The 8427-nt window shown below is 42.5% G+C and overlaps 2 non-coding genes across 2 annotated transcripts; one reads left to right on the forward strand and one right to left on the reverse strand.

Annotated features, from left to right (window-relative positions):
- Positions 1-4097: 4097 nt before the first annotated feature.
- Positions 4098-4204, forward strand: LOC120275024. Its single transcript, XR_005541050.1, has one exon. It is a non-coding gene; the product is annotated as a small nucleolar RNA R71 (small nucleolar RNA).
- A 3113-nt stretch (positions 4205-7317) lies between these two features.
- Positions 7318-7424, reverse strand: LOC120275026. The gene has a single exon (XR_005541052.1). It is a non-coding gene; the product is annotated as a small nucleolar RNA R71 (small nucleolar RNA).
- Positions 7425-8427: the final 1003 nt, after the last annotated feature.

The raw sequence follows: 8427 nt of genomic DNA on the forward strand, positions 1-8427 counted from the left end.
CCCCTCATCCTCACCGTCATTGGTAGGTGCATGATCATCACATAAATACCATCTCTGTAACTCCGTACCATGCCCATTAATCTCATGGTCTCCAAGCCGAGAGGAGATGTCATAATGATCTTCTCAGCCCTCCTCCGATTGCGGGCCCGAAAGAGACCCATCCCCATGATGAGACTAATAATGTATGGGCCTGAGAATAAAACTCCCACTCTGGCATACTACCCCTGGTGATGCAAATACTCAGCCATGATGTGTCCCAAGTGGAGTTTCTTACTCGCACTATAAAGTATAAGTATAATGTACTCTTGTCGATCGTAACTTCGTATTATCACCACGCTCATTCACCCGATCAGCCGAGAATGGCATGGATATATCGTCAGAGGCTAGTCGGAAAAAAGCACGTCGCCTTGAAATCATAGGCTCATATCGTCTCGGTCGCACAAAGCATCCTATAAGCACGCCTGGAGTCAAACCGTAGGGATAATCTATCGAAGTCGCTCGTATTCCTCCGTGTCAATATAGGCCTCGTCATACAAAACCAAGTCTCAACATAAAAACTGTATCATATTCATACTGTGGTAATGACCGAACGCCTCGAATCGAATAGTGTCAAACTATGTCAAGACTCTCCAATGTCAACATATGGATAGTCGGCTCTTGGATGGATAATAAACATCGCCAGCTACCCATAGAGAGGAGCTCGTCAATCTCCTCTGCTATCTCGTCCCCTAACTAGATCTCCCTCAGTACACTCAAGTCTGGGAAGCGCAACTGTCCAAACTTCAACTTTGACAAACGTTGGAAACGTGCTTGATGTTCTGGAATGGCAAACTCAAGCTATTCAGGAGAGGGCTCGCGAGGGTGTTTGCCAGCTAATTTCTTCGATCTGGGAGCCATTCTTGAAAAAATTAAGAAGAAATTGATCAAATTATATTTAAAACATAATTCTGCAGAAATCCATACGGTCATGTTGAAATTCCACACTCCTGTGTGGATCTTCAAGGTGCGACAACAGTGTGGCCTAATCCACAAAAATCTATACAAATCACTTCAAATTCAACTACATTTGTTCTCAATCATTCACCAGCAACATAGTCATGAAATACATACAAAATAGGCCCAAAACAAGTAAAAGAAATGAAGATTGGCAAAGAAAAGGGGAAAGAGGCTTTCATCGATGAAATGTAAATTGAAAACATCAAATATGGCCAGAAAACAAACTAAAATCCCTTTAAATATATAGAGAGAGGGTCGGGAAGATGAAGAGAGGTGTTCTTTGAGTGTTAGAGCATTTCGAAATGAAGAGGCACTAAAAGATTATAAAAAAAAATCGATGTCTTTTCTGATTTGTACATCCACACGGGCGTGTGGAAATTACACACGCCCGTGTGCCTCAAAGAAGAGCTTTTACAGGGCCATCCACACGCCCACTGTGTGCTCTTGAGATGGCCACTTTGGCCTCCGAATGCATCCACAAGGGTTTGTGGAAATTACCCACCCTCAGTGCTCGACCCATGTGGGCACCCACACCGTGGCTTCTCTATTCTCCCTAAAAAATTTCTAAGTGTTCCACACTCCCCCTATGGAAATTCCACGCGGCCGTATGAAAATTCACAAGGAGGCTCACAAGGGTAGCCACACGCCCCTGTGTGCTCTCAGGATAGAGAATTTTCTCTGCAGAGATTCACACGCCCCTGTGGAAATTCTACATGGGCGTGTGGCCGTCACAAGTTCGCTCACAAGGGCATTCACACGCCCCTGTGTCTTCTTAGGATGGAGAAGTTGAGCTCTGAATGGAAACACATGCCTCTTTTGAAATTCCACACAGCCGTGTGTCTTCTCTAGATTGCTCGAAAAAACTGCAAATTCTACAGAACAAGTCTCCACCATCATTATACTATACAAAGACTGCAAATACTGTGAATAACTAACCAGAGACTCATGATAACACGCTTCCACGATCTAAAACTTGACCAATCACAATAAAGCACAGTAAAGCACCAACGATCTTCAAGAAGAAACTCAGGAATAGCATATTAAAATCAAGACACCAACACTAATGCTCTTATTCATGCAAAAACTAAACTAAGACCTAAAAAAATAGTAAAGACTTGGGTTTCCTACCAAGAAGCGCTTGTTTAACGTCACTAAGCTTGACATACCTGCACTTACCTCATGGGGGTTCATGAATAAACATTGTCCTCTTACCTATAACTTGAAAGCATGCTGAACACAATTTTCAAAAGGTAGAGGGGGAGTAATCAAGTTTGTTACCACACAAGGGTTCATCGCCCTTACTTCATGAATGCTCATCCCCACTAACATTGCGGTGCTTCTTGTGACGTCTCCTTATCCTCTTGAGCTTTTGAATCATCCTCTTCATAACTCCTGGAGTAGGTTACAACTTGTCCTCTAGACCAAGTGATAAAATTTCTTTATTCTCCACTTCTTGATCTAGCCACCCCTCAAATGGGTTACACAACATTTCTTGGACATAGTCATCAATCAACTCATCAGTGGTGTCAAGAAAATACAAAGTATCATCGAAATCAAGAGAATATCGCATAGCTTCGGTAAGGCGATATGTCAACTTGTCATTTCCAACTCTTAGTGTCAATTCTCCACTGTCCATGTCAATGATAGCTTTGGAAGTGTGCAAGAATTGCCTCCCAAGTATTAATGGAACCTTGAAGTCCTCATCAACATCTAACACCACAAAGTCCACAGGAAAGATATATTTGTCAATTTTCACAAGTACATCCTCAGTGATACCCCTCAAATGTCTAACTAATCGATCAGCCAATTGAAGAGTCATCTGAGTGGGTCTTAGTTCTCCCAAACCTAGCTTTTAGAAGAATGTATAAGGTATGACATTAATTCTAGCTCCTGAATCTGCTAATGCCTTCTTTTCAACAAAATTGCAAATAAAATACCCCTGTGAGTATGAGGCATCGGGGTATGTCTTCTTGTTTGGCCTATTCTTTTGCAACACCGCCAAGCATGAGGCATCTAAGATCACAAATGCACTCTCATCCAACTTTCTCTTCTTGGTCAGGAGGTCTTTAAGGAATTTTGCATAGCGAGGCATTTGAGACAACGCCTCCACAAATGGAATATTGATGTGTAACTGCTTGAATAGACCCAAAAACTTCTTGCATTGCTCATCATTTTGGTCATGTTTCAGCCTTGAAGGGTAAGGAATTCTTGGCTTGTAAGGTGGGGATGCCACCTCCTTCTCTTTAGTGTTCTCCTCAACCTCTACTTTTATGGTGACTCGAACCTCATCTTTTCCGTAGGGAGCTTACTTTCAAGTTCACAACCATTTCTCAAAGTGATCGCCTTCACATGTTCTCTTGGATTTCTCTCTATGTTGCTAGGTAAACTTCCTTGAGGTCTTCCAAAAGTGACTTCGTAATTTGACCAACTTGGTTCTCTAAGTTATGTAAGGATGCAGTGTGGTTGTGAAGTGTGGCTTCAACCGACTTAAATCTTGTGTCTGAAATTGAATGAACTTGGTTAAAGTCTTCTCTAAATCAGTCATCCGATTTTCCAACCCTGAAACTTTGTTCTCCATGTTCAGGGCTTGTTGTTATTGTTGGAAACCCGATGGTGTTGTAGTCTTCTGTTGCCCCTGATTACTCCAAGAAAGGTTTGGGTGGCTCCTCCACCCGAGGATTATAGGTATTGCTATACTGATTTCCTTGACCTCACATTGTATTGGCTACAAAAATCCACCTGTTCGACTAAAAGTTGTACCACCAATAGCAATCTGGCAATCAGATGATGTATGTCCTCCCCCACAACCAGTGTAACTTATCACTTCTGCTAATCGAGGAGAAGTTAGGGTGTCTAACTTCTTGCTAAAGGACTAAACCTGGGCTACCAATGATATTAATGCATTGATGTCATGAAGTCAGGCTATCTTCTTCTTGTCTCGTGTATTTTACTAATAACTATTCATATCCATCTCTTCAATGAGTTGTTGAGCTTCTTTAGGGGTTTTACTACGTAAGGTACCCCCTGCTGCAGCATCAAGTAATTGCTTCATGCTTGGGTTAAAACCATTGTAGAAAGTATAGATAATCATCCACTAGGGGAACCCATACTGAGGAAATTTCAACAGGAGATCGTTGAACCTATCCCATGTCTAAAAAAGAGACTCCAATTCCATTTACACAAAAGAAGATATTTCATTCCTAAGCTTTGCAGATTTTCCAGGAGAGAAATATCGAACTAGGAAAGCTTCCATCATCTCCTCTCAAGTAGTGATCGATGCTCTAGGCAATAAGTGCAGCCATTGCTTTACTCTCCCCTTTAAGGAAAATGGGAGGGACCTCAATTTTATGGCATTATTTGTGACTCCGTTAATCTTGAGCATGTCACACACTTTCAAGAAATTCTCGATGTGATTGTTCGGATCCTCATTGGCCAAACCATTAAAATGTGTTGATTGCTGTAACATCTGGATGAAGCCTGGTTTGAGCTCAAAGTTCAAAGCCATAATCGTTGGCAACAAAATGCTAGACTGCGTGCCAAGAACTGCGGGTCTTGTATAATTTGAGAGTGTCCTCTACTGCTCATGATGTTTAGTTTTATTGTCAGACCCTTCAACTTTTATCTCAGCTTTATTTAACTATTCTTGTACAGATTCCTTTCCCCTTCTATGAGTTCTTCTTTCAATTTCTGGGTCACTTTCAACCAATGTCGAAGAGTTGCCTCGGGTCATAACATGGAGCTGCAATCAAAGAAAGAAAAACAAATCAAAACGATTGAAAAATGATAAGTGTTTATGTGATATGAATGCGAAGCATTCTTTCCTTATGTTGAGGATTACTTTTCTTGGGTTTTTACACTAATATGTGTGTTTTTATGTTACTTTCGGCAGGTAGGGTTGTGAGGCCGAGTATGAAGGTAAGAAACCAATGTGGATCATAATGCACCGATTTTAGAGGAAATCTTGCTAAGGTTCAAACGCGAAGACATAGGTCGGGTGTGAGATGCTAGAGTGTGTGCCAACCTCCTCGTATTTGAGTTAACACAACCATTTGGAGGGACACAAGGGCAGTCACATTCAAGCATTCCGACTTATGCACATAGAACAAGATCTCCACCAACTTGTCCAGTCATTAAAGAAGCAAAAGCGATCCACGACGTGAACGTGTGCCCGTTTGCATCACCTCGATGAAAGTATGGACTCGGGAAGTATTTTAGGCCAGGTACTATAGCAGAGCACTGTAATGGAAGTACTGTAGCAAAGCCTGTTCATAGTCGTCGAGAAAAAGCGAAATTTCAGAGAATCCACACGGGCGTGTGGAAATTATACACGCTCGTGTGGAAATTCCACATGGGCGTGTGTAAAATCCATAGGCCCGTGTGGTGCCTCGATTCGACCCTATTTAAAGCCGATTCAGCCCCGATTTCAGAATTCTTTTCTCCATCTTTTCAACAACTTGAGAGAGGGTTTCGGCTGGGGTTTTGAGAGGTATTGGCTAAGGTTTTGGAGAGGTTCTACAGCTCTGACATCATCATTCCTTTGGAAGAAGGTTGGTAGGGGAGCTTTCGTCGAGGCGTATCCTATACTGGATAAGGGAATCCTTGGACAAGAGTAGAGGACTTGCCACAAGACCATCAACACGACTATCGAGGCGGTTTCTCTACGGATTCATTGCTTTTACATTCTATTTCTTTGATTGTACTTAGCTCCATGGAGAGCTAAACCCCTAGTGGGTACTTTGGTATTTATGAACCCTAGGATGTATTTGTTTCATTGAATCTCTTTATTATGCTTTCAATTAATTGATGTTTATTGTGAGTTCCAACCTTGAATGCTGGATTGTATGAACATTTCCCCTATAGTGACACTAGGGTTGAGAGCTCTTGTTGGTAACCTTGTGAGTGAGTGACACACCACGATCATTAGACAAAGATAGGTTGGAGAGGGTTGAGAGGGTGAGTCGAGAGGTACAGGAGCGTCAACTTTCTCCTTCGAAGTGATAGATTCTATCTCCATTCTTCGAGTTCTTTGTGGCCATAATAGAGTGAATGATCTAAGGGATGACCCTCCACTGGGGCTTAGTTGCGCGTGCAATGGAGTGAAGCATTGAGGTGATCTTAGTATCTAGGGCTTAATCGTTGTTAGGGACCTTCCACCTGGACCAAAGGGTTAGGTCTATAATTAGGAAGAGATTTATCACTTGGAATCCCTAGAGGTCATTGCAACTCTGTTCGAGTGCGAGGTTGAGAGGTTATCTAATCTCTCCTCCGGGACATGTATTGAGTTAGGCATAGTTGACCTTAGATTTGGGATTATGTATTTAAGGATTTCAACGACTCATCATTGCATTGATTAGGAAGCATAATAGAGGGTTCTTACACTTGAAACGATTGTCCTAGGCGGAGCATTATCCGAGTACCCCATCTTTATCGATTACCTTACCTTCTCCTTTACTCATGCTCTCTTACTTGTTGTTTTTACTTTTGAGAATTGAAACATTGTCACACTTATCACTACTGATCTTTCACATAGCTAAGAAGCGGATTAAGTGTTTTTATTCCCTACTCCCTGTGGATTCGATACCCGCTCATCCGGGATTATTACTTTGACAAACCCGTGCACTTGCGGGATATACGCAAAGGGACCTTGTCAAGTTTTTGGCGCCATTGCCGGGGAGTAGGCATTTAGAGATACTTTGCACTTTGTTTTTTTAGCTATTTCACCATAAATTCTATTTCATATCTTCTTATTCTATCATCGTTCTGATTTTTTTTTCTTTCTTTTTGGGTACAGCTCCAGGTTATGACCCAAGGGAATCCCTCGATATTGATTGAAGGAGATCCTGAGCTTAAACGTACACTTAGAAGAAAAGGGAAAGAACCTGTGCAAGAACAGTCTAATTTAGCTGATTTAGAAGTGAAGAATCTGAAAACGTGGCAGAACAGAATGAGCAACAGCAAACATTATCCGATTATACCAGACCTTCAGTATTGGGGACACAGTCGAGTATTCTGTGTCCCCCAATTACATCTCAGAACTTTGAACTGAAGCTGACATTCATCCACATGTTGAAGCAATCCGCACAATTTAATGGTTTGGCCGATGAAAATCCGAACAGTCATATAGAGAGCTTTCTTGAGGTGTGTGATATGCTGATGATAAACGGGGTGACGGATGATGCAATCAAGTTGCGAGCCTTCCCATTTTCCCTAAAGGGGAGAGCGAAGCAGTGGGTACACTCATTACCAAGGGCGTCAATTACCACGTGAGAGGAGATGGTAGAAGCTTTTCTGGCCCATTATTTCCCTCCCGGAAAATCAACAAAGCTTAGGAATGAGATCTCATCCTTTGTTTAGTTGGAATTGGAGTCTCTATTCGAGAAAAGGGAAAGGTTCAAGGAGCTCCTGAGAAAGTGCCCGCAACACGGATTCCCAGAGTGGATGATTGTTCAGACCTTTTATAATGGTTTGAACCCGAGTACAAGGCAACTCTTGGATGCGGTAGCAGGAGGTACCTTAGGTAGCAAGACACCCGATGAGGCTCGTCAGTTAATTGAAGAAATGGGGTTAAACAGCTACCAATGGAATGCTAGGGAGAAGAAAAATGTGGCCGGTCTCCATGAAATAGATGCGGTAACTTCCTTGGCGGCTCAAGTGGAAAATTTGAGTAAGAAGCTAGATCTTCTAACTTCAAATAGAGTGGTAGACGTGACTAATTGCACCGGGTATGGTGGAGGACCTGCTCCCTCCGATTGCCCAATCTCTATCGGTGATGTTTCTTCGGTGGAGAACGTTGATTTTGTAGGTAATGGCATGAGATCTCAAGGAAACCTATATAGCAATACCTACAATCTGGGTTGGAAGAATCATCCCAATTTCTCATGGAGTAATCGAGGGGTCCACAAAAAGGCCATGGGGCCACCGGGTTTCCAACAACACCAACAAGCCCCTCGGTGGAAAAAGCGAGTCTCGGGTTTTGGAAACCCGAATGAATGACTTAGAGAAGCACTTGACTAGATTTGTGCAATCTGCAAATACAAGGTTTGAATCGATCGAGGGCTACACTTCACAACCACACCGCCTCTTTGCATAACCTTGAAAAAATAAGGTGGGGCAAATTGTGAAGTCTCTCTCTCAAAAAGGCCACATGGAAGCTTGCGGAGCAATCAGGAGACCAACCCTAGAGAGCACGTGAAGGCGATCACTTTGAGAAGTGGTCGTGAGATTGAAGGTAGGCTTTCGAGTGAGAAGCCAAAAGAACACGCACCCAAGGTTATAGAGGTAGAAGAGGGAACAAGCAAAGAGAAAGAGGTGGCACCCCCACCTTTCAAGCCAAGAATCCCTTATCCCTCTAGATTGAAAAATAACCAAGGGGATGAACAGTATAAGAAGTTCCTGAGTTTGTTCAAGCAACTCCACATCAATATTCCTTTT

Source organism: Dioscorea cayenensis, chromosome 13, assembly GCF_009730915.1.
Source record: "Dioscorea cayenensis subsp. rotundata cultivar TDr96_F1 chromosome 13, TDr96_F1_v2_PseudoChromosome.rev07_lg8_w22 25.fasta, whole genome shotgun sequence".
NCBI classification, from domain to species: Eukaryota; Viridiplantae; Streptophyta; class Magnoliopsida; order Dioscoreales; family Dioscoreaceae; genus Dioscorea; species Dioscorea cayenensis.